We start from the raw sequence: 26,510 nt of genomic DNA, 5'->3' as shown, positions 1-26,510 counted from the left end.
TGCTGAGTGCCAAGGTCTTAGTGCACTGAGGACCAGTGGTACACCATGTAAGGCGTCCTTCCCCAAAAGGCTCGTACTTCTGTAGAATTTTGAAAAATGGAAGTCAAACCCCAAGGGGGACCATCACATGGAAGGCCGAAACGGTTGAAACTCCTTTTAGTCGCCTCTTACGACAGGCAGGAATACCTCGGGCCTATTCTTACCCCGGACCCGCAGGGGGTATTTTCCAGTGGTCTGAGGTGGAACTGACATGGTGACGAGCCCGGGGGAGACTCTGCAGGCAGTATCGTCCGAAAGACACTCGCGGCCGGCCGCTGTGACCGAGCGGTTCTAGGCGTTTCAGTCTGGAACCGCGCGTCGGCTACGGTCGCAGGTTCGAATCCTTCCTCGGGCATGGATGTGTGATGTCCTTAGGTTGGTTAGGTTTAAGTAGTTGTAAGTCTAGTGGACTGATGACCTCAGGTGTCAAGTCCCATAGTGCTCAAAGCCATTTGAACCAGTTGACACACTCGTCGGCCGTCGCTGCCACAGCCCATTAACGCCAAATTTCGCCGCGCTGCCCTCACGGATGATTTCGTCGTTCGTCTCACATTGATTTCTGCGGTTATTTCACGCACCGTTGCCTCTCTTTTAGCACTGACAACTCTACGCTATAGCCGCTGCATTTGGTCGTTAAGTGGAGGCCGTCACCCACTGCGTTTCCCGTGGTGAGAGGCAATGCCAGAAATTTGGTATTCCCGGCCCACTCTTGACATTGTGGATCCCGGAATATCGAACTGCCTAACGATTTCTGAAATGTAAGGATCCATACATCTAGCTCCAAGTATTGTTCCACATTGAAAGTCCTAATTCCTGTCGTGCAACCACAGTCACGTCGGTGACCTTTGAATCACCGGAGTACAAACGACAGCTCCACCAATGCACTGGTGTTTTATTCCTTGTGTACGCGATACTACCGCCATTTCTAAATGTGCATATCGCTATCCCGAGACTCTTGCCTCCTCAGTGTAAAATTAAACGTGGGTAAAGTACGTGCCAGACAGATTCATTGGGTGAATCCCCAGAATATTTAGTCCATCAACAAAGTGACTAGCTTACGAAATATTCGTTCAATGAATACTTCAATATTGCTTATCAGGCAGGTTTCCGTACCAGGCAGGATTGATACAAGAAATAGAGAAGATACAAAGAAGAGCAGCACGTTTGCAGGTTCGCGGAGATGATCAGCCAACTATAGTGGTAGACGCTGCAAAAGATGCATTCTGCGTCACGGTTTGGTCTCGTGTCGGAAGTGAGCGAATTAGTTATTCTGCTATAACTTTTAGGGCCGTTTACAACGAAGGTAAATATGCAGTTCTTTCTTCGCACTCAATATTTTGTCCACCTAAATCAGCATGTTCTTACCTCCCACATGTTTTGCCTTTCTCATTTGTTGATGGTCATTCATTCTGTACTGCAAACGGAGAGAAAAAACTGGTCAACGGAAAACATCGAAAAGCTGCTAAATCGGTAATTAATAAAATTATGACCAACGAAAAATCAACGAAACCATTTGTCGTGCCTTCGAGAACTTTAAAACGATACGTGAAGGAGAAAAATGACAATCCCTCTCGACAACTGACAAAAAGCGGCGGAAAATAATGTGTTTTCAATAAGAAGCAAGAGGTAGAACTTTGTAAATATTTTGAGGATCTGAAAAAGCGACGTATTCGGTGTAACTATCAAAGAACTGCGCAGAATGAAACGGATGCCCACATTTAACAACAAAACTGAAACGGCTAGAGAGGACTGGGGCCTTGTATTTCTGGATGACATACTGACCTAAGTTTTAGGAAAACAGAAGTCACATCCGTGGTGTGTGCTATGAGATTCAATGAAGTGACACTTTTTTTTGGTCATCAGTCTACTGACTGGTTTGATGCGGCCCCCCACGAATTCCTTTCCTGTGCTAACCTACTCATCTCAGAGTAGCACTTGCAACCTACGTCCTCAATTATTTGCTTGACGTATTCCAATCTGTCTTCCTCTTGCCCTCTGCAGCTCCCTCTAGTACCATGGAAGTCATTCCCTCACGTCTTAGCAGATGTCCTATCATCCTGTCCCTTCTCCTTATCAGTGTTTTCCACATATTCCTTTCCTCTCCGATTCTGCGTAGAACCTCCTCACTCCTTACCTTATCAGTCCACCTACTTTTCAACATTCGTCTATAGCTCCACATCTCAAATGCTTCGATTCTCTTCTGTTCCGGTTTTCCCACAGTCCATGTTTCACTACCATACAATGCTGTACCCCAGACGTACATCCTCAAATTTCTTCCTCAAATCAAGGCCGGTATTTGATATTAGTAGACTTCTCTTGACCAGAAATGCCTTTTTTGCCATAGCGAGTCTGCTTTTGATGTCCTGCTTGCTCCGTTCGTCATTGGTTATTTTACTGCCTAGGTATTAGAATTCCTTAACTTCATTGACTTCGTGACCATCAATCCTGATGTTAAGTTTCTCGCTGTTCTCATTTCTACTACTTCTCATTACCTTCGTCTTTCTCCGATTTACTCTCAAACCATACTGTGTACTCATTAGACTGTTCATTCCGTTCAGCAGATCATTTAATTCTTCTTCACTTTCACTCAGGATAGCAATGTCATCAGCGAATCGTATCATTGATATCCTTTCACCTTGTATTTTAATTCCACTCCTGAACCTTTCTTTTATTTCCATCATTGCTTCCTCCATGTACAGATTGAAGAGTAGGGGCGAAAGGCTACAGCCTTGTCTTACACCCTTCTTAATACCAGCACTTCGTTCTTGATCGTCCACTCTTATTATTCCTTCTTTTTTGTTGTACATATTGTATATGACCGTCTCTCCCTATAGCTTACCCCTACTTTTTTCAGAATCTCTAACAGCTTGCACCATTTTATATTGTCGAACGCTTTTTCCAGGTCGACAAATCCTATGAAAGTGTCTTGATTTTTCTTTAGCCTTGCTTCCATTATTAGCCGTAACGTCAGAATTGCCTCTCTCGTCCCTTTACTTTTCCTGAAGCCAAACTGATCGTCACCTAGCGCATTCTCAATTTTCTTTTCCATTCTTCTGTATATTATTCTTGTAAGCAGCTTCGATGCATGAGCTGTTAAGCCGATTGTGCGATAATTCTCGCACTTGTCAGCTCTTGCCGTCTTCGTAATTGTGTGGATGATGCTTTTCCGAAAGTCAGATGGTATGTCGCCAGACTCATATATTCTACACACCAACGTGAGTAGTCGTTTTGTTGCCACTTGCCCCAATGATTTTAGAAATTCTGACGGAATGTTATCTATCTCTTCTGCCTTATTCGACCGTAAGTCCTCCAAAGCTCTTTTAAATTCCAATAGTGGATCCCCTACCTCTTCTAAATCGACTCTTGTTTCTTCTTCTATCACATCAGACAAATCTTCACCCTCATAGTGGCTTTCAATGTATTATTTCCACCATCTGCTCTCTCTCCTCTGCATTTAGCAGTGGAATTCGCGTTGCACTCTTAATGTTACCACCGTTGCTTTTAATGTCACCAAAGGTTGTTTTGACTTTCCTGTATGCTGAATCTGTCCTTCCGGCAATCATATCTTTTTCGATGTCTTCACATTTTTCCTGCAGCCATTTCGACTTAGCTTCCCTGCACTTCCTATTTATTTCATTCCTCAGCGACTTGTATTTCTGTATTCCTGATTTTCCCGGAACATGTTTGAACTTCATCCTTTCATCAATCAACTGAAGTATTTCTTCTGTTACCCATGGTTTCTTCGCAGTTACCTTCTTTGTACCTATGTTTTCCTTCCCAACTTCTGTGACGGCCCTTTTTAGAGATGTCCATTCCTCTTCAACTGTACTGCCTACTGCGCTATTCCTTATTGCTGTATATATAGCGTTAGAGAACTTCAAGCTTTTCTCGTCATTCCTTAGTACTTTCGTATCCCACTTCTTTGCGTATTGATTCTTCCTGACTAATGTGAGACTATAACAGTTTTTTTGAGTTATTGACTAGAGTTATCGATGAAAAACCAGTAACTGGAGAAAGAATTAACAAGTGTGATGAGACTGGTGTAACTGTCGTACCGAAACAGCACTCAAAAATTATTGCAAGTGAAGGACATCGTGAATCTGGTGTGCTCACATCTGCAGATCGTGGACACAGTGACTGCTGAAATTTATTGTTCAGTGAACGGAAGATTCATGCCTCCGATGTTATTCAATCTTAGGATGCGGGATTAGCAAGAAGTCTAATCTTGTTTTGCCACCAGGAGGTTGGGCCAAAGCTCTTAAATACAGGTGGATGACAACCGAAATATTCTCACTCTGGTTCCACAGATGCATCGACAATTCTAATGGATAGATAGAAAATCTTATTCTGCTGCTGCTTGTTCGTCATGCATTCCATACAAAACCTACAACAATGAGCTACAAGAAATGGTCAAAAAATCCCAGGTAGCTAAAGAAGGTAATGAGAACGAAGATCACACTGTTAGCACTTGCGAAGCACTTGCGAAGCACTTGCGAAGCACTTGCGAAGCACTTGCGAAGCACTTGCGAAGCACTTGCGAAGCACTTGCGAAGCACTTGCGAAGCACTTGCGAAGCACTTGCGAAGCACTTGCGAAGCACTTGCGAAGCACTTGCGAAGCACTTGCGAAGCACTTGCGAAGCACTTGTGAAATGGGAAATAGGAGAGACAAAAGAAAAACTGACTACAGAAAATGTAACATCCAAGGACGACGAAGTTCTGTTGTAGAATTTTAGAACATGTTTTTTGCTCGAGTATCATGTCGTTTTTGGAAACCCAGAATCTACTATGTAGGAATCAACATGGATTCCGGAAACAGCGATCGTGTGAGACCCAACTCGCTTTATTTGTTCATGAGATCCAGATGCTATTTTTCTTGACTTCCGGAAGGCGTTCGATACAGTTCCGCACTGTCGCCTGATAAAGTAAGAGCCTACGGAATATCAGACCAGCTGTGTGGCTGGATTGAAGAGTTTTTAGCAAACAGAACACAGCATGTTGTTATCAATGGAGAGACGTCTACAGACGTTAAAGTAACCTCTGGCGTGCCACAGGGGAGTGTTATGGGACCATTGCTTTTCACAATATATATAAATGACCTGGTAGATAGTGTCGGAAGTTCCATGCGGCTTTTCGCGGATGATGCTGTAGTATACAGAGAAGTTGCAGCATTAGAAAATTGTAACGAAATGCAGGAAGATCTGCAGCGGATAGGCACTTGGTGCAGGGAGTGGCAACTGACCCTTAACATAGACAAATGTAATGTATTGCGAATACATAGAAAGAAGGATCCTTTATTGTATGATTATATGATAGCGGAACAAACACTGGTAGCAGTTACTTCTGTAAAATATCTGGGAGTATGCGTGCGGAACGATTTGAAGTGGAATGATCATATAAAATTAATTCTTGGTAAGGCGGGTACCAGGTTGAGATTCATTGGGAGAGTGCTTAGAAAATGTAGTCCATCAACAAAGGAGGTGGCTTACAAAACACTCGTTCGACCTATACTTGAGTATTGCTCATCAGTGTGAGATCCGTACCAGATCGGTTTGACGGAGGAGATAGAGAAGATCCAAAGAAGAGCGGCGAGTTTCGTCACAGGGTTATTTGGTAACCGTGATAGCGTTACGGAGATGTTTAATAAACTCAAGTGGCAGACTCTGCAAGAGAGGCGCTCTGCATCGCGGTGTAGCTTGCTCGCCAGGTTTCGAGAGGGTGCGTTTCTGGATGAGGTATCTAATATATTGCTTCCCCCTACTTATACCTCCCGAGGAGATCACGAATGTAAAATTAGAGAGATTAGAGCGCGCACGGAGGCTTTCAGACAGTCGTTCTTCCCGCGAACCATACGCGACTGGAACAGGAAAGGGAGGTAATGACAGTGGCACGTAAAGTGCCCTCCGCCACACACCGTTGGGTGGCTTGCGGAGTATAAATGTAGATGTAGATGTGGTTGCGGCACGTATCTATGCAAGTAACTCAACTGCTTCAGATGAGGATTGGACTGCATATCAGAAGGGCAAGCAGTGGGCTAATAACTTGTGTGATGGCATAGATAGGGAGGACGATCAAGTGCAGCAATAGTAAGTTACAGCAATAAATAATTCGCTAGTATTACAGATGTTCTCACGATTTGCTTCTGTTCTGTGCAGAGCAAAGAATGTGGATCGCTATTTAACCATGTAAGGTAGTGAAAATATTTAGAGTAGTGGTACATTTATTTGGTTTTTCTGTTCATTTATGTTTGCATAACAAAAATTAATTATGTAGTCAGTAGCACAGGTAGCGGTGTTGTCAAAACCGCAAGGAGATACCTGGGAGATGGTGTTGAGAGTTTTAAGAGAGGAAGTAGATAAGCTGCAAGCGGAAAAGGTGGAGCGGGTTAAGAAATCAGAAGCATTTGCTGCTGAGTTGAAGGAAACAGCGTATCACAAAACTCCGGAGCATGAAGAGAAGCTGCGTGGAAAACATGAAGAATGGATAATGTAAAACAGGCCTCAGTATGTGAGGAAGGTGTTGATTATGGAGTGGATGGAAAGAAATGAAAGAAGATCAGGGATAGAGGAGGAAGCCGAAAGAGGAGGAACAGGTTTGTGGATAGTGTATGTATTCCTGCAGAATGTCCGTCTACCGTTTATGGCGCGAAGGGCAGAATGTCCTCTTGGTTAGATTATTTTTCTAATGGAAATATAAAATTAGTTGTAGATGGTGTAATACATATTCCTTAGGCATTTACGTGAGGCACACGACAACCATGCTTACAATAACAGTCGATAATTAAAAAAACAGTGGTCTGTGTCATTTCCATCCAAATAGAAAGTAACAGGATACTAGTACCACAGGGGGGAAATTATAAGTAACTCAAAACAATTATTGTATCATTACATTTTCAATTAACAGTTGTAGAAACCCGCTGCTTAAAGTAATAACAGCGCGAAACACACATCTACTGCACTCCTCAAAGGCCCGGTTATAGAGGGGGTGGGGGGTGGTAGGGTGATTGGGGGGGGGGGCGTCCGGGTTATCTGCCCCGGGCGCCAAATTCATATTCTTGAAGAAAAAGCCGTGTTTCACAAAGTGCCTAGTATCCAGCGCCCGTCGGATGTATCTGGTGTTCACCTGATTTTGAAACGCATCCCTGGTGGTTTGTGAACATTTTTGAACACGTTCTCAGTCGATTTCTGACCGAATCTTGATTTTTGAATGCATGCATAGTGTACATAATGTCTCTTCCTGGGGAATCCCCGTCGCATCTAGAAATTAAAAAACTAACCCTGAGACCAAAAGGGGACTGAGCTATATGAGCTGAGACGAATAAATCCGAACGGGTGAATGCCAACCGCTGTTTATGTGGCTGATTGGGTGTGCGAGGAAGAAGAAGCGACGGGGACACAAATTATTTGGAACAATTTATATAAAAATTTCGTACTACTTTTCGATCTCATTCTTGAGAAACTAAAGCCTGAATGAAATGTGAAACTATTTCCTAACACAAAACTTTTTCCTTGTAGTAGGCCTAATAGGCATTCTATGGTGGTACTTGAACTATTTTCACTAGTGTTATTTATGTTAATGAGGTGGGTATAAATGATAATTTGTGCCAAAACAATCTCGCTTAATTGGCGTGTGTTACCATTGCTGCAATATTAGAAAGGCATAGTTCGTTTCATGTAGCAGACATTGACAAAATAGACGCAATCAAATCGAGAAATCACACCAGCCTTGGGTACTATTTGTATTAACACCTTTTTCAGTATTAAACAACGAAATGATAAAACAAAATCTAGTAAAACGTCTGACGAAATTTAACGAGGTAACAGATTCTTTCGCAGAAATGGAAGCATACTATGTGAAGCTGTAGCAAGATTAGAGAAATAAAATGCTGGGACCTAATAACTGAAGCAATGTGTGCCGTCTTCCTTGTCTTGTCTTTCCTGGATTTATGTTTCCTATATTTAATGGCACACAAGGGAAAGTTATTAGCTAATAGGCAACAGCGTGTACAAATTTTCTGAAGAGTTCTTATTCTCTTGATCACAAATAATCCCACCCAGTATTAATTGTGAATTTATATTTTTTTTTTTTGGGGGGGGGGGGGGGGGTGTAGGATATCAAACCGGCCAAGTGGAAGCACAAGAGGCACCACAGAACATTTTAATTTCCACTGTCCTGAATACAAATTTTGATGGCTTCCATTGCAAAATATACACGTCTGAATTCCACAGAGCGAAAGACGAAAGCTGCAGCGTAGCCCTGCACATTGGTACACTTAAGACCAAATAACGTGTCTCACATGTCCTCAAACGCCTATGTCTTGTTTATCAAACTCTTCACAAAGATGTGTACTACAAATTGAATGTATTTTGATAAACAAGTTTTAAATTTTTGACGTCCTCTCTCAGATACCCGGGGGGGGGGGGGGGGGGCACTATCAAGTTTTTGCCCCGGTTTGGAAATATCTTTCCGGGGCTGATTTTCTCATAGAGCTTACAATAACCCTTATAGCGGAGATGCGGGATTTCGATGAAGTTTTTAAACAAAGCGGAAGACATTTTGCACACTTCACTGAAGTTCTTACATTAAAAATCACTTTCTCATTCAAGCAGTCCAGTATCGAAAGGCACACCGATAACTTTTTCAAATAGTGATACGGATATTTAAGTGTCATAACCTGCGGTTACGCTAAGCATATTCCAACATATACGTATACTTTGACAGTGAATCACTGAGTGAAGTTTGATGATGAACCAGTGACTATGTATCTTCACTTGTGGTGGCCCATTGTAGTCTTACAAAATCAGCAAGCCCCGCTCATATAGATATTGCCGAAAGAAGTAAACATTAATGGATTGGCAATATTTTGTTGTTTTCGTTGGCAATATCTTCAGCACAATATCTTTGTTGGGAAAACATGCGTCTAGAAGGGTACAATCTGTATGACTTTACCAGGAATAACACGGCAATGGCTCTTTTCACTACTTATCTGTTTGCAAAGGATTGAAAGTAGAAAATGTTTTGTGTGTTCTTAAGTCGTTTTTCCACTTTTACTTGCCTCCGCATTTATGTTTCAGGGGCAGGTTGTTTCCAATTTCTTTGAAATATTTAGGTCGAAAAGGCCTTGTGTCTCTTGAAAAGAAAAGTAGATCTTTTTTTGCTTGTCAGCCTGTCACTGATAAAACAACAAATTGTTCTGCCGTGCGTAGAGCTATGGACAGACTGCAACACACAAGCTGTAGTCTCTCTCTCTCTCTCTCTCTCTCTCTCTCTCTCTCTCTCTCTCTCTCTCTAACACGTCGTTTCTCCACACACTGCGCTCTCAAACAGTTCACCAACGCCACATGTTGTGCCTTCTGACATACTATTGTCGCCTTTTATGTCCTTTCGTGTGACAAATTTAGTAATACGTCTGGATGCCTTAAGTTCAGTAGTATCTGCCCCATTGTTATGGTGAGGCCACAGACCCTAGGGCCAGATCCACCGGGAACTGCAACTGCCGATTTTTGTGTCGTCTGGAGTGGAACTACAGACGATTTTCGCGTTTTAGAGATTTCAGTGAATGGCGCAAGAAGCTGCTTATAGTTGTGTTGCAGATGTCGAGGAAACGGTGCAGGCACACGCATTTCGTCAGAAGCATGGTGAACAGAGCAAAAGGAAGAGACAAGTTAGAGGAATGGATGGTCAAGTAGTCAGGGGTGAGTGTACGTCAGAGGTTGAGAACGTGGCGCGATAGCGACTACTGGATCACACGGCCTTGCAGGGCACCCAGCTGACGTGGGCAGCGAGCTGTTCACTGCAGCAGCCAGAGTCTGGAGTCGACGAAGGGTGCGACTCGAGCCCCGAAGTCGACGTCCTGCCTGCTCATCAGGCCGAAATTAACCTGCGATGGCAGACAACTGTTGCCTGTGTGGAGCTTTCACGTGCTGTGCCTCTCGTACCTAGCTGACCTGTTGCATCGACACACTTATGCCAAGACAGGAACACACACTTAGTCACCCACTTTCGAAACTCAAAAGCACAGCATAATTATTTATGACTTTATTGATTTCAGTTTACAACCCGATCTGCAACATTTCAAAGTACGCGCCAATATTCTGTAACCGTAAACAGTAACGCCATCTGTTAGTAGCGTAAGAAACTGTTTGCATAAATACCGTCTCTTCTGTCTGATCACTCTGTGTAGCCAGTTGTTTCAAAAGTTAAACCACACTGAAAAGTAGAACGCGTGCTAGCAAGAAACAAAGTATGCAAAACATTTACTGTCGAATTAGAGCTGGAAAAGCCAGACTTACTATATCCTATCGACTTCGGCAGTAGTCTCTGGTGGCCGGTTCGTTGTGGCAATGGCGTGTGGAACTGCGAGCATTCTGTGATGACATAGGAAATACGTATGGAGGAATATTTACAACTTGGGTACATATGGAGATGCTCAATAATTATCGTATCATGTCACCAAAAGGAACGAGGACCGAAGAACAGGAAAAGAAGTATACATGTCTGAAATAAATTACTGTAATTTATGTGAGTAAGAAAAGCACCGATAACCTTTAAATACAGTACACTATACCGCATGATGATATAACATTATCAACTAGCTTAACTTTTAATCCTAATTGTTAAATCTAACGGGACGAGTACACAAAGAAAATGACAAGAAGTAGGGTCTAACAAATACTGGAATTGTTAAACTGACCTGTATGGGTTAGTTATAGTTACCGATTCCAGTTATTCTACCGTTCGTTAGTTAGATCGTTTTAACAACAAGTGTGTGCACTAATGTGTTACAGGATTTCGACAAATGGTATTACCATTATCATTACTATGAAAAAGTCAAAAATTTGGCTAATAAGATCGTTTTTCAGCACGTGTATGCTCTAAAAATAGGCTAATATGATTTCTGCATTTGTAATCGCTCTCTGACCTACTGCAAAAGAGTTACTAATATTGGAATCGGTAGCTAGAATTGACCTATATATAAGGTCAGTTCTAATTAACGATTCCAATTTTTGTTGTACACCGCAGTAGTTTTAGAGAAAAATTACAAACCTAGAAATCGTATTACGTTTCAGTGCATACAACTGCAAAAGTAATTTACATATGAATCATGAACGGTTGGAATCTGTAACTGGAATTTACCTACATAGGTTAATTCTAGTTATCAATTCCAATATCCTTTTTTTTTAGATACTCGTTTGTCAGGTACTGGCTTTCCTTTTAGAATTTAGTGTGTCCATTTCTACACATGTTATGCTAATTTTACCTATTTGTCGTTGTTCATTTAATTATCCCATTTTTATGATACATTTCAGTTTCTCCCCATCCAAAACCCCCCACTTTCCTGCACTTCTCCCGTTAGATACAATAATTAATATAAAATTAACGCTGTTTTATAACAGTGTAGCAATATGACTTCACCACGTGCTTTACTGTAATACTATTTAAAGGTTCTCTGTGCTTTTCTAGTCGCATAAATTACGAGAATGCTTCTTACCAGACATCGAAATTTGTTTTTAAATCTTGTTCTTAATAATTTTCGTTATCTTCAGTTTGTTTCGATATAGTCCAGGACTAAGTAAATAACTGCGTGACTGTGTAATTTTATCGTATGCTACATTCGTTTGCTTACAAGTTGATCCGTTGCCTCCATGGCCTGCCTTTACGTATCGTCTTTGCCTTAGTTATGACGCCATTGTTCAAAGTCGACGAGTGGAGTGGGACAAATTCATCCGGAAATTTATCTGCCTATCGGGTCAATTCTAGTGTTCGAGTCCGCTCGTCAGCTTTGACTAAAGACGTAATGTGTGAATATTTTGTTATGTCGCAGATTGTAGATGTGGATATTAAAGGTTGTATATGGGTGTCTTACAGTTTAGTTTGATGTGTATTCCTTAGTTTTCGTATCGTAATTTGTTTTCGGTGTATTTCGTGGCTGAAAGGATCTGTGGTTTCAAAATATTCTGCTGTAATACCGAAGTATTTACCATAATGAATGAGTCAATTGTATTCGACGCGGAAACGTTTCTGGATAGAATGGTCGACCGTCATTAGGTGTACTCCGAAGATTTTGCAAGTGTGACATCTGTGGCAATTATTTGGTCTCAACAGGTTGCCGCGTAAATAACGTCTGACGAATTCATGTGCTGGTTCAGAAGGTTCGAGTGCAGTCTGATACTACATTTTATCCAAAGCTTATCACTTTTCACGTTTCCGCACTGTGTGTAGCGATATTTTTTAGGATTTTCATTTTTGGAGCTGTTGTCTGTGCTACTGCGGAAAATAATTGACATTGTAATGGGTAAGTAGATTTGACCTGTATAGGTGAATCATAGTGTCGATCAAAAGGTATACCTCTTACGCGTTTCGCAAGATGTGTTTCGTGCTTTCTTTCAGAATTTATGTTTTCTGTGATGCTCTCTCTATTACTGCGAAAAATAGCATATTTACGAAACAAGTTTTTCATTTATCGCATTTTGGCAATAACAGCCTACAGAGAGAACCACCATATAGTTAACTTTTTAACGAATTACCAGTTCAGACCTATTGAAACTTACAATAACGGAATGTGGAATCGACATCTAGGAAAATACTCTGTATGGAAAGTCTCAAAGTATGCACAGCGCACGCGTACTGCAACATCAGTAGCACAAATAGCAACAGCTAGAAACGAAACTAGAATCGACCTATGTAGTTCGACTCTAGTTATCGATTCCGATATGTGTTTGTAGCAGGCGTCTGCTGCGCATACTTTCACAATTTTTATGTATGATATCTATTTAACTGTCGATTTCACGTTCCAATATTATGAGTTTTATTTGCTCAGGAGTGCTAAATCGTTTAGTATTACTCTAAACGCGATAAATAAAAAATCTTCGACTCTGTATTACATTTGCTCTACATAGGAGAATTCTAGTTAATGATTCCAAAATCCGTTCTTTTTCGTAGTACGGTAGTTCAGAGGCCAAATTCCAAATTATAAATTCTTTAAGAAACAGCTTCGAAGACCTTCTGCATTAACGTTAAAAATATTGAATCATGGAATCACTAATCTTCTTAATGTACTATTGCTCAAAAAATACTTTGCTGTTTTCTACGAATTTCTCATGTTTTTCGTGAATGTCGCTATGCAGGAACCGATGGTACTGCTTTGCAGTACCATTTGTCCAATCGTGTAACTGTTTCTTACGATTATGTTACTCTGTTGGACAGTGTAGTTAGTCAGCAACACATCAGCACAGCTTACATTCTTAACCATTCCAGTGCCTTAATTTTCCCAGTACTTCCGAGAGGAAAATGAGTGTAGGTATACTGCCAGTGTCACAAATCACTGTCGTAACCTATTCTAAAAATGATGAAAATATTGAACGATGTTATGGCTGGACTAACTATAACACAGGTTTATTCCTATTACCGGTTTCAAGGTTTATTTTTTCCGTAGCACTTCGGAGAGCAGTCCACACAACTGCGAAAACGTTAAAATATTTAACAGTGTTGTGGCTGGAGTCTGTAACTGCTGTTTATCACAGCACAAAGGCGTAAATTATACGGTAAAATGCCACCACGCACCAGAACGTTGTTTAGGATGAGTGGGAGTATCGAAATAACAGGGGTTTCGTGGAGAATTCAGTCTGTAATGGACGCTACACTGGGAGGAAAAAGTGGGACTACCTGTCTGTTTAGTGAACGGTAGTGGGGCAAGTTTTTCGTTTTTATGACCATAGATTTGGCAGAATTTTCTTGGAAGCATATGGGGAACTTGTCGCAAGGACAAAGTAGCGAAAGTTGTACAAAGCATGGGCAAGAGGCCCAGCAGTCAAGTACAATAAACAGTCAAAACACTAAAACCACTGCCCGTCGCGACGCTGGATGTCGTCCGGTGGCGTTGGAGACACGGTAACAAAAGTGTTTAAGTAGAGCAGAAATGGTCGGGATGACCGTAGCGAAGCTACGAACTGAAAATGGGAAATCCATTGAGATAAGCGGCTTTGACAAAAGGTAGATAATTGTTACGCAGAGCCTGTGAAAGGATATCTCGAAAACGGCGAAGCTGGTCGAATGTTCACGTGCTACTGTCCTGAGAATTTGCAGAAAGAGGTAGGACAGTGAAACTACCACTAAGCGCTAAATGGCTGGACACCCACGACTCTTCGCAGAACATGGGGTTCGGAGGCTTGTCTTCTCTGTAAAGTAGGATACATGGTGGTCTGTAGAATCTGCTGGAAGAGAACAATGCTGGTGCACGCGAAAATGTTTCGGAGAACACCGTTCATTGTAAATTGGCAAACATGGAGCTCCGCAGCAGACCATCCTACGTGTTAACATTTTGCCCAACGACATCGTGGGGGCGGGACCATAGGGATTCAACTGTATCAGTGGAAAAGTGTCGGCTCTTCTGGTGAATCATTTTCTTCCTGCACTAGGTCGATGGTCGTCTCCACAAACGCCGTCATCGAAGAGAGAGGGCGTCACGGACGCAGACTGGTGGGAGCAGCATTATGCTTTGCGACACACTCTCCTGCGCCTGCGTGGGACTTTTAGTAATCGAAGATACGCTGACAGTTGCGAACCACCTGCATGCTTGATGTCTTCGGCGACGGTGATGTCTTTCACGAAATAATTGTCCGTGGCTGTGTGCCAGTACCATGCTACAGTGGTTTGAGAAGATTTATAGCGAACTCAAGTTTATATTTTGACGACTAAACCCACCTGAAGTAAACCTATGAAACCCGTCTCGGTCGCTATCGGGCGCCATCATCACCGAGCGCGCCAATTAGCGGCCCGTTACTTACGCAAATTACATGACCTGTGTGTGGACATCTCATGCGACGTACCTCCAGAAACCTACCAACGAATTGTCGGATCCATGATGTATTTCGTTCGAGCGATGGACAAACATGCTATTAAGCAGGTGCTCATAATGTTTTTCCTCATCAATGTATGTCTCCCAGTGCTTCAGTAAATTGGCAGGGCAGGGCAGGGCAGGGCAATCTTGAGAGACGATGTGAGATTAAGCAGTGCAACAAGACACGAGAAACGACTTTTAAAAAAATTGAAATCTTCGATTGAAACCTCTTTAGGGGATTTTAATGTGTGTTTCTCTATGCTTCTAACAGTATAATACTCTAAGGATTTTATTTTAGCTGGAGAACAATCATTCTTTCTATAGAATTCATTTGAGTGTACAGTGCCAGCTATCAGCCACTTGTTTTGTCTCACGTGAGGTACTTTCGGAACTCATACTCACTAAGATGATTAAATTTACGGCTACCGATTGGATTTGGTATTGTTTTGCTTTAGGGCGCAAAAAGAAGAAAAACCTGGGATCATACGCACCCAAGTCAAAACGAGGACAGAGAGGAGTAAAAAAATGACATTGTGTCAGTCCCAATGGACAGCTAAAAACAGGCACCGGGAAAAAGGCTAAAAAGGACACCATACAGAAACGGAGGTCCAAAACTAAAAATTAAATGACGTTCGCCATATTGCCTCGGTGGATGAAAAGTAAAACGGCTGATAAACCAAACGGCAATCCCAAGCGAGAAAGTAATTCGTTAAAAAAGAGCAGTCCGCCAGGAAGTGGAGGGCAATTCAAACTTGGAAGCAATGTGTACAAAGTGGTGCGGTAGCGCCACTTAGCAAATGACGATGGCTTAAAAGGCAGTGCCAAATATGCAGCCGAGTTAAAATAATCTCCTCCTGGCGGAGGGCAGAGAGGTGGTCGTCAAAGGCACTGGGACAGGCTGAATGGGCCGAAGATTATTCCCGTGAAGGGACGACCATTCGCGATGCCAAAGGGACACCACCTCCCAAAAGACGACAACGCAGAGATCATCGGAGGGAACATAGCAAATAGTGGACTGATGTACGAGGACTGCAGCCTTGGCTCCAGCCTCATTTCCTGGCCGATCGACATGACCAGGAACCGACAAGAACATCACACTGCCTCCACCAAGAGTGAGCAAGTGACAGTTTTCCCGGACCCGCTTCACTAAGGGATGGACGGTGTACAGCACACACAGTTTGAAGGGCGCTGAGTGAGTCTCAGCATCGTCATTCCTAGGCATACCAATATGGCCAGGAACCCACATGAACATCACTTCGGCTCCCCCATCCGGGAACAAATGGAGGTAGTCCTGGACCCGTCGAACGATGGGGTGGACTGGATTGGGATCATCTAGACTCTGAAGAGCACTGAGGGAGTCAGACCAGATCACACAGCGAGTGAGGTGGTGCCTCCGCACGTAGTGAACAGTCCGACAGAAAGCAAAAAGCTCTGTTGCAAAAATTGTGCACTGGTCGAGAAGCCAGTATTGAAATTTATCAGCCCCAACGACAAAAGCACAGCCAATAGTTTGGGTACAAAGATATGCTACTGTCAAGTTGTGAGTGATGTTCAAGAAATTTGCAGCGATAGGTCAGCTCAGGAGTCAAATCCTTCGGGAACGAGCTGTGGTAAAAAAACACAAACCTATATCTGAAACCAAGGTGGTGAAGGGCTCTCCTCCATTCGGAAAGCGAGAGGAAGTGTGAACTGCAGCTGCTGAAGCAGGTGACGAAAGCAGACGCCCGGAGGCCGCAGAGAAGAAACGTACATCTCGTACGGACGTTCAAGAATGTCAAAAAAAGTGTCAAAGGTTGGGTAGCCTGGCATGGAAGACAGCCGAACACATGCCTATTGAGTAGGAGGTCGCACCGGTATGGCAGTGGTAGTTCACTGGCTTCTGCGTAGAGACTCTCAACAGGGCTAGTACAGAAGGCACCAGTGGCGAGACGGATCCCCAAATGGTGTATTATATTTAACAATTTGTCCATTTTATTTGGACTGTTGAGCTCCGTGGCCGTGGATAATGATATTTCACTGTAAATATACAGCAACCAGCCAGTTTTTAAGGGGCTGGTTGCTGTATTTTCACAGTGAAATATTATGTTTAGACGGCGTAAGAGAGACAGCCGTGCAGAAGAGCAGACAATGCATCTATAATCCGACTTGGAGCAGACAAGACATCGATAGAGGCAGAGGAGGACAGTCAAGTCAGCTCCCCAAGAGGTACCACTCAATACACGAAGGACATTTAGGGACCAGGTGCAGCGTGCAGCCAGGTAGGACACTTAGGGAAACCAACAGAGCTTCCTATCGAACTTCGTTGCATCCACGAGCGGGAGAGCATTTTGGCCCAGTCGCAAGAACGGTGGAAGAAACACCTTGTAGCACCAGAAGCAGAAAAGCGGAAACCATTTGTGACCTTCCACGAATAGCGATGGTCCAGACAACGCTGAAGACACGTCCGCTGGAAGCTGCAATAAACAGCAAAGTCGTCCACGAAGAGAGAGCCGGAAATGTCAGCTGGAAGGCAGTCCACAATGCGATTGATGGCTATGACGAAAAGGACGACACTCAGTATGGAGCCCTGAGGCACTGCGTTCTCCTGTGAAAAGGTGTGGGATAAGGAGGAACCCACACGTACCCGGAAAACACTGTAAAAATTCACGGATGAAAGTGGGAAGACGACCGCGAAGGACCCATATGTGCATAGTACGTAGAATGCCTGTCCGCCAACAGGTATCATAGGCTTTCTACAAATCAAAGGCAATGGTCACTGTTTGTCGCTTCTGCAGAAAACTATTCATGATGAACGCCGATAGGGCGACGAGATGATTAACAGCTGAGCGGCGCTTTCGGAACCCACACTGAGCGTTATGAGAAGCTGGTGTGACTCCAGCCACCACACCAATCGATCATTGATCATGTGTTCCGTCACCTTACAAACGCTGCTGGTAAGGGAAATTGGACGATAGCTGGAAGGAAGAGATTTATCTTTACGAGGCTTAGGTAAGGGAACAATAATAGCTTCACGCCAAAGCGTGTGAAATACACAGTCAGTCCAAATACGGTTGTAGGTTATGAGGAGGAAGCGTTTTCCCTAAGGAGGGAGGTTCTGCAGCATGACGACGTGGATTGTATCGGGCCCAGGAGTAGAAGTCCTGGATGAGGAGAGAGCACGTTCAAGCTCCCTCATAGTGAAAGGAGTATTGTAGTATTCTAGATCCGAGAGAAAAGATATTCCACAATCCGCCTCCGCGTTTACGAGGAAGGAAGGCAGGATGGTAGTGGGTGGAGCTTGAAACCACCTCAAAGTAGCGGCCCAAAGCGTTGGAAACATCTACAGGGTCGACTATGACGTTTCCCACCACAGAGTGGTGGGGAAGCCGGCGCAGGCCACCCCAAACGAGAGAGGACGGAGGAAACAGTTGAACGAGCTGGTGAAGGAAACCCAGCACGTTTTCTTGCTTTCCTTAATAGTGTGGCGGCACTGCGCACGTAGTTGCTTGTAGCGGATGCAGTTTGTTAACGTAGGATGACTGAAAGACGCGAAGCACACGTCGCTGGGCACGAATCGCATTGCCGCACTCCACAGTCCACCAAGGGACCGGGATCCGACGGCGAGTAGTAGTAATACGAGGGATAGAGGATTCGGCAGCCGAGAGAATAACGTCCACGAGGTGTTCGACCTGATCATCACAGCTGGGAAACAGCCATTCATCAAAGACTGCCAAGGAGGAATATAGCCTCCAGTCAGCAAGAGAGAATTTCCAATGAGCGGGCCACTGTGGTGGGGTATGACTGTACAGGCGAGTCACACAAGGGAAGTGGTCACTCGGGTAAGTATCGGAAAGAGCACACCACTCGAGACGGCGGACGAGCTTGGCAGAGCAGATCGAGGTCTTGTGTTAAAGCGCACAAGATTAAAATGATTAAGAAGATCCGCCAAAAGAGAACCTGTCGGGCACTCGACAGGCGAGCCCCAAAGGGGATGATGAGCATTGGTGTTACCAAAAAGCAGAAAGGGTGGAGGAAGCTGAGCAACAAGCTGCATCAGGTCTGTCCTAGTGACAGCAGAAGACGAAGGGATGTAAATGGTGCAGAGCGAAAAGGTAAATTCTGGAAGGATAACACGGGCAGCAACTGCCCTCAGGTGGGTGTGCAATTGGATAGGACGATGGCAAACATCTTGTAGAAGTAGCATGACCCCACCATGAGCAGTAATCCCTGCCCTAAGGGGAAGTTCCGTCCTTAGCAAAGTAAAATGGGAGAGCAAAATGATCTTGAGCACATCGGTTGGTTTCTTGGAGACAGATTACAAGCGGACATTGTGATCGCAGGAGCAGCTGGAGGTCCACTTTTTTTGACCGAAGCCACGGACTTCTATTGTAAAAGGGTCATAAAATTTAGGAACACTGGAGAATGAAGAAGAAACACTCACCTCGACGGCCGCTTAGGGCGAGCCGTCGAGGGAGGACGGCCACTGGAATCTACAGGTTGAGGATCTTTGTCCATCAACTCAGCGGGATCAATGGAGCTTCTCCCGCGTCGGACAGTTGAAAGGGACCGACGAGTCGAAGAGGGCCGACGAGTCAGAGAGGGGGGAAGCCTATTTGCCATTGGGTGATTGTTTTGGCTTTTGGCGATTGGCAGGAGAGCCAGACGGCTGCGAACTCGAGATATGCAAGAGATCTTCCCGTGAATATTGCTTTTTGAATTGACAGTTCGCTGGCTGCGTTGCAACCGTCATCGTCAGTGAAGGCGAAGAACAGGTAGCAGCTGGGGAAGCGGGAGACGGAGTGTCAGCTTGAAGGTGAGCCGAGTTTGCCACCATCGAACTGAACTGTAAGTCACAAGTTTGCGTAGCCATGTTCTTTGTGGGAGGTGGAGAGGCTAACATGGTGCTGTAGCTTCCAGACGAAGGGACAGTCGGTTTACGGCTCACCAACAGTTTCCAGGCAACAGGAAAAGGTACCTTCTCCTTCACCCTTAACTCCTGAAGAGACCGCTCATCTTGATAGACGGGACAAGAACTAGAGTCTCCATGACAATTAATGCAGTGGAGAGAAGTAGGTGGTCAGGCGCCTTCGTGTGCATTCCTGCTGCAAGCGACACATTTGGCCGCGTGTTTACATGACGTGCTGGTATGATTGAACTGGTGGCATTTTTAACACCTCAACGGATTGGGAAAGGGCGCATAGAGATGTCTTCATAGCCTGCCTTGATAGGAAGCGTTAACCAATCGAAAGTCAGGAATAATGTGCGCATGGGCACCAAATCGGCAGCTTCATTCTTCATAACTCGATGAACAGCAGTAACGTCCTGATCCGATAGATAATTATTTCGTCCTCCATCAAACCATCCAACAGGCGGGTGTAGATAACACTGTGGGATGAGTTAAGTGTCCTGTGAGTCTCTACTTTTATAGGATAAGCGTGGAGGATTTGGGCTTTGAGTAATTTCTGGGCCTGGAGAGCACTATCAATTTCCAAAAGCAGCGTTCCATTGCGGAGACGAGAGCATGACTTCACAGAGCCGGCGATGCCATCTACGCCTTTCTTTATAACAAAGGAGTTAACAGTAGCAAAAGTCTGGTTTTCGTCTAAACGTGAGACTACTAGATATCGAGGTGCAACAGGAAGAGACATTGAGGCAGGAGCCCCATTCCACTTTCTTTTGTGTGAAACACTGAGAAAGAGAAGGAAAATCAGTCATTGAGAAGAAGTCCCTCATGATTGCCAATGTCCCCAGTGGCGCACTCCTTCCAGCAGGGCCCCTCCAAATGGGAGCCCCCTCCCTTACGTCACACCTCCTGAACGGCAGATGGAGGGACCAGTTGGCACATGAGGATGGTAACATCTCAGGCAATCATCCATCCCTGAGGCTGGCCTGTACCAGGGGTATGTGCGAGACCTACTTGCCAACCCGGGACTGGGAATTACCCGTTACCCAGTCATCTGCAAAGCGTCAAATGCATGGGTGGCCACCATGCACACACAGGGAGGAGAAGATAAGAAGGAAATGATGGGGGGCGACTGGGAGAGAGGGGGGCAGAGAAATGGCAGTACAGGCAAAGAGTAGTGCAGGGAAAAACGGACAACATAGGGAAAAACGACACCATAGGGAAAAACGACACCATAGGGAAAAACGACACCATAGGGAAAAACGACACCATAGGGAAAAACGACACCATAGGGAAAAACGACACCATAGGGAAAAACGACACTATAGGGAAAAACGACACTATAGGGAAAAACGACACTATAGGGAAAAACGACACTATAGGGAAAAACGACACTATAGGGAAAAACGACACTATAGGGAAAAACGACACTATAGGGAAAAACGACACTATAGGGAAAAACGACACTATAGGGAAAAACGACACTATAGGGAAAAACGACACTATAGGGAAAAACGACACTATAGGGAAAAACGACACTATAGGGAAAAACGACACTATAGGGAAAAACGACACTATAGGGAAAAACGACACTATAGGGAAAAACGACACTATAGGGAAAAACGACACTATAGGGAAAAACGACACTATAGGGAAAAACGACACTATAGGGAAAAACGACACTATAGGGAAAAACGACACTATAGGGAAAAACGACACTATAGGGAAAAACGACACTATAGGGAAAAACGACACTATAGGGAAAAACGACACTATAGGGAAAGAGCAGTAAAAGAGTGAAGAGACCTAAAAGTAAACCATTGCAAATGAGCTTGAGGTGCTCATGGAGGCACGAGACATCTCCCCAAGAGAGGGAAAAACGACAAAAGAGGAGACCAGCAGCACTGAAAGAAAAGCAGTGCTGTGAGGGCTGGGGCCCTGTGGTCGCAAAGCACATACTCGAGAGCGGTGAGCCCCCTGGGGGGACGGATCTGTTTATAATGAATGCAGTTTGCCATCGTAGGCTGACTATAATGCAGAAAGCACGTCTCCGTGCGCGAATTGCGTCGCCGCGTGCCTCAGTCCTCCTAGGGAATGGGGCACGGCGTGGTAAAGAGGAAGCGCGATGAATAGAAAGTTCTGCAGCAGTAAGGATAACGGTTGAGATATTTCACCTGGTCGTCACAAATATCTTGTTCCTTGAAGGTCGCCAGGGAGCAGTAAAGCTGCCACTCAGCCTTAGTAAGCTGCCATTTGTGTATGCACACAGATGGCGTTGGAGTCAGCAAAGGGATAGCACATGGGAAATGGTCGCCCGAGTAGGCTTAAGAAAGAACATACTCAAGGCGATGGGTAAGCTGGGTAGTGCAGAAGGATGCATTGGGAATGTGTGTGCGAGGAGTCGGAAAGAAATGTGGGTGCACCAGTGTTAAGGCAGAAGAGATTGAGTTAAGAAGATGAGCAAAGAGGCCACCTCTCGAATAGGTTCTGGGAGAACTCAAAAGGGGATGATGCGCATTTAAGTCACGAAGTAGCAGAAAGGGGGGCGGTAGATGCACAATGAGCTGAACGAAGTCTGTCTTGGTGATATCGAATGGGAGACGGGCATAAATGGCACTGACAGAAAAAGTCAAATTGTGGAAGAAAAGGCGAACGGCAACAGCTTGAAGATGGGTAGTCAGGGAGATTGGTTGACTATGAATGTCGTCCCATATAAGAGGCATGACGCCCCTATGGGATGGAATGCCGACCACAGGGGAAGGTCAAAAAGAACCTGTAAGAAATGTGAAAGCCCAAAGTGGTCGTTTCCTGGAGGTACAGTACAAGGGAACGCTGCAATGCTAAAAGCAGCCGTAAATCCTCTTTGTGGGACCGAAGGCTGCGAACGTTCATTGGAGGAGTGTCATGAGGAAGAGATGTAGGGGCATTGCGATGCTACAATTACAATGGGTGAGCTCACAACCTTAGAGCTGAGTTGGAGGTCGCGTGTCTGCTTGGACATGACCTTCATGTAGCGAGTGGTAACAAGAACAGAACTATAGGTGCCGGAAAGGGGAATGCAGGGTTAGCGACAAGCCAATAACTTGCGACCCACTGGGTAAGGGACTTTTTCCTTTACCTGGATCTCTTTGACAGCCCCCTCATCAAGCTACATGGGACAATCCCGAGAGGAGGCGTGGACGCCATTGCAATTGATATAGTGGGGAGTATGAGGTCGACAATCGCCCTTGTGGCCATCCCTACCACAGGTGACATCTGGCTGTGTGTCGACAAGACGTTATAGTGTGGCTCAAACGATGACACTGGTAGCAGCCATCGTGTTCAGAATGTATATCCGGACTGTGATAATTTCATAGCCTGCTTTTACCTTGGCCACAAGCACCAGTCTATCATAGGTGAGAAAAAGAGTGCTGGTGGGCACTAAGGAGGAATCTACCTTTTCGATCACACGATGGACGGCAGTGACACCCTCATCACAGAGGTAAGATTGGATTTCAGCTTTGGTTAGACCGTCGAGCAACCTAGTGTAAATAACACCGACAGTAAGAACTCTAAGATTTGTGGGCCTCGACACGAACGGGGAAGCTGTGGAGAAGCGAGGCGGCAAGCTGGTGTGCTTGAGAATTAGAAGTAGTCTCCAAAAACAAAGTGCCATTCCATAAATGAGAACATGATTTCACAGCGCTGGCAATTGCATCTACACCTTTCTCAGTAATAAACGGATTTACGGTGGTGAAGGTCTGTCTTCAGTATGTGAGACCATGAGTAACTGTGGTGCAGCAGGAAGGGTCTTTGAATCGTGAGCCTCGTTACGTTTATGTTTCATAGACATTGATTGTGAAGGTGATTGACTCGTTGGGAGAAAATACCCATGATTGCCAGCGTTTCCATAGGTGCGCTCCTTCCAACAGGGGCCCCCCTTCACAAGGGGGAGCACATGCCTTATGTGATAATACCTCAGGTAACATCTCCCAAACACCTGACAGGGACCAATCGGCAATTTGGTAAGGTTGCGGCTCAGGCATTCACCCCTCCATGGGCCTGGCCTGTACCAGGGGGTATGTGTGAACCCAACCTGCAGGGCCGGCACTGGGAATTACGCGTTACCCAGTCACGTGGTACGCGTCAGGCACTGTAAAGGCTTGGGCCCCATGGTAGCCAAGCACGAACCCGCCAAAGAGTGGCGAGCCCTCGTGGGGGGGCCGCTACTGAACCAACACTGAGGCACAATAGTAATAGTTTGGAATTATGTGCACGCTAGTTAGGTTACAGAAACAAGACAAGGTAGGGCTATAGCTGATATGGTGCCAGGTGCTGTTACGAGACACAACCTGACTGAACTGTGAAGATAAAATTTTCAGTTTGCAGCTAGGGTTTTGTCAAACGATCATTCTCATAGTTATCAAATTTCTGCTTTCCATATTTATGTGCACAGAGATGGGAAGGTTGCCATATTGTACTGCTACAGTGCTGGATGCTGTAAGTTTGGAAGTGCTCCATACCATTTAGCAAGTTATTCATTCCTATGGTACTTCCAGTATTACTATGTGTATGCTCTGTTCTTTCTGCTGTGTTGACTTTCTGGAAGTGCGTGCTGTGTGACTTATATCCCATTTTCGTAACATAGCTTTATTAACTTATTCTGATGGGAATTACGTGTTTCATTCTGCGTGTCTTCAAAACAACAGGGCACATTTCTCACCCACTCTTGCTTTCTCCCCCCCCCCCCCCACACACACACACACACACACACACACACGTGTTCGTTCGTCAATTAGTCTCCTGCGGTGAGACCCTACACACGCAACAATTTATCGGCCGACTGACGACAAACTGTGTCAGCTTATAACCGCCCCCCCCCCCCCCCCCATCGACTGCACTCAGCTTTCGCATCGCCACCCTGTTGTGATTTGTTTAATTTCATTGAGTTCATTTTCTACGAGATCCTACTGGTTTTACACAGATATAAAAACGAGTTTTAACTTGGATGTTTTAAAATTGACTGCCAAAAAGTCCGAGAGAAAGTTGTAGGGAAAGAATTAACTACTTAAAGGAAAGATATGTACCTAAGTTCTGGTACTTAAGCAGATGGGATCTGATGATTTCGTAATTATCTAGGAAAGGATGAATCATGCACTTCGGAGCTTCTAATCGCCATCAAACCATTCGTAATGAAAAAGAATACAGTCATGAGAGAGGCTGTAAGCTGTGAGGAGATCTTACCCATCTTACGATTTCTAGCCATTAACAAACATTAAGAGCACCTAATGTTCTGTGTTGTTTTCTCCCCCCCTCCCCCTCCCCCATTTAGTAACAAATCATCCCTGCAACCTGCAGCGTGATTTGTAGTTGACTGAAGAGATACATAATGGTACAGTGAAATTAGTGTTCACGTGAATGTGTGTTCTTTATCCCGTAAGGACGTGAAACTTTAGGAAACTCCATTCCAATTCGAAGAAAAAAGACTACACATGGTGGTGGAGCATATCATCCAACAACTGCAAGAACAGATGCATAAAATATGAAGTATTTAGCAACTGTCAGAAAAGTAAAAGAACTCCCACACTTTACTTTTCATAGCAAAGGGCTTGGTTATATGCTGGACCCTTTTAACACCTATAACATTGAAGCAAGTACGTTTTATAATTAACATCCGATGATTTACAGAATTCATTTCCGCTAAGTATCGGAAATAAAACCTAAAAAAGAAATGCAGAAGTCGGACTTTTATTCTCTCTATGTGCCACAGGAAACCATTATCGATTCCTCAAAAAAATGTGCATTTCTTGCATCTATACTGCTATATTTCTCGGACGGCTTCTCCCACAAATATCTACAGTCTATTTTTTGTGGACACTGTCTATAAAGATGAGTCCTCCTTGCACCCTGTCATGCATGTTAGAACATCATCTTATCGCACGCACAGTGACAACAGACGAACTTTCGGCAGGCAACTGGTACGACAGCGCCACACACGACGTAATTTGTTTTGGTGTGTGTGTGTGTGTGTGTGTGTGTGTGTGTGTGTGTGTGTGTGTGTGTGTGTGTGTGTGTGAGTGAGTGAGTGAGTGAGTGAGTGTGGTGGGGGGGGGGGGGGGGGAGATGGTGTCGGTTGTTGGGTTGCCCTAACCGCCCGCCATCCCACAAGAAAAGTTCATTGGTCTGAAAAAATGCCTACACACGCAATTTGTCGGTCCGTCGGCCGATCAGTGCGTCCTTACAGGACGTAGGATTGGCTCTAAGTTGAAGCAGCACGGGTGAGTAAGGCGAGGTGTATGCGTGGACGCTCTACTTGGTTGGTTGGTTGTTTGAGATTAAAGGGACCAAACAGCAAGGTCATCAGTCCCTTGTTTCAAATAGACTCCATTCTGCTAACGGGACATCTCAGTATAGTCAGAAAAATAAAACGGATAAAGGGGAAACGTAAAAGGGCAGTCACGTTGTCATTAGTAAAAACAAATGAGGGAAGTTGGCAAGAGAACGAACCCAACACTATGCTGAAACAGCATAGGCAAGACCACCTGTGACTTAAAAGGTACAACTGCTATAACGCAGAAAGTACGTATGGGAATAGAAAAACTAACCAAGCCTTAAAAAGAAGGGGTAAAAACAGAGTAAAAGGGAAAGAAAAGAGGATTCCGGTCAGGGAGGTGAATCGGGAATCTCTGAACACTGCCTACAGTGGGAGACACCCAAACACTCACCGCCCTGCCCCAACACCAGAGGGAGATTAAAAACTTTAAAACTGAGA

This window comes from Schistocerca serialis, chromosome 10 (assembly GCF_023864345.2).
Source record: "Schistocerca serialis cubense isolate TAMUIC-IGC-003099 chromosome 10, iqSchSeri2.2, whole genome shotgun sequence".
Lineage (NCBI taxonomy): Eukaryota > Metazoa > Arthropoda > Insecta > Orthoptera > Acrididae > Schistocerca > Schistocerca serialis.
The sequence above is the reverse complement of the archived record's forward strand: the minus strand, read 5'-3'. Positions refer to the sequence as shown.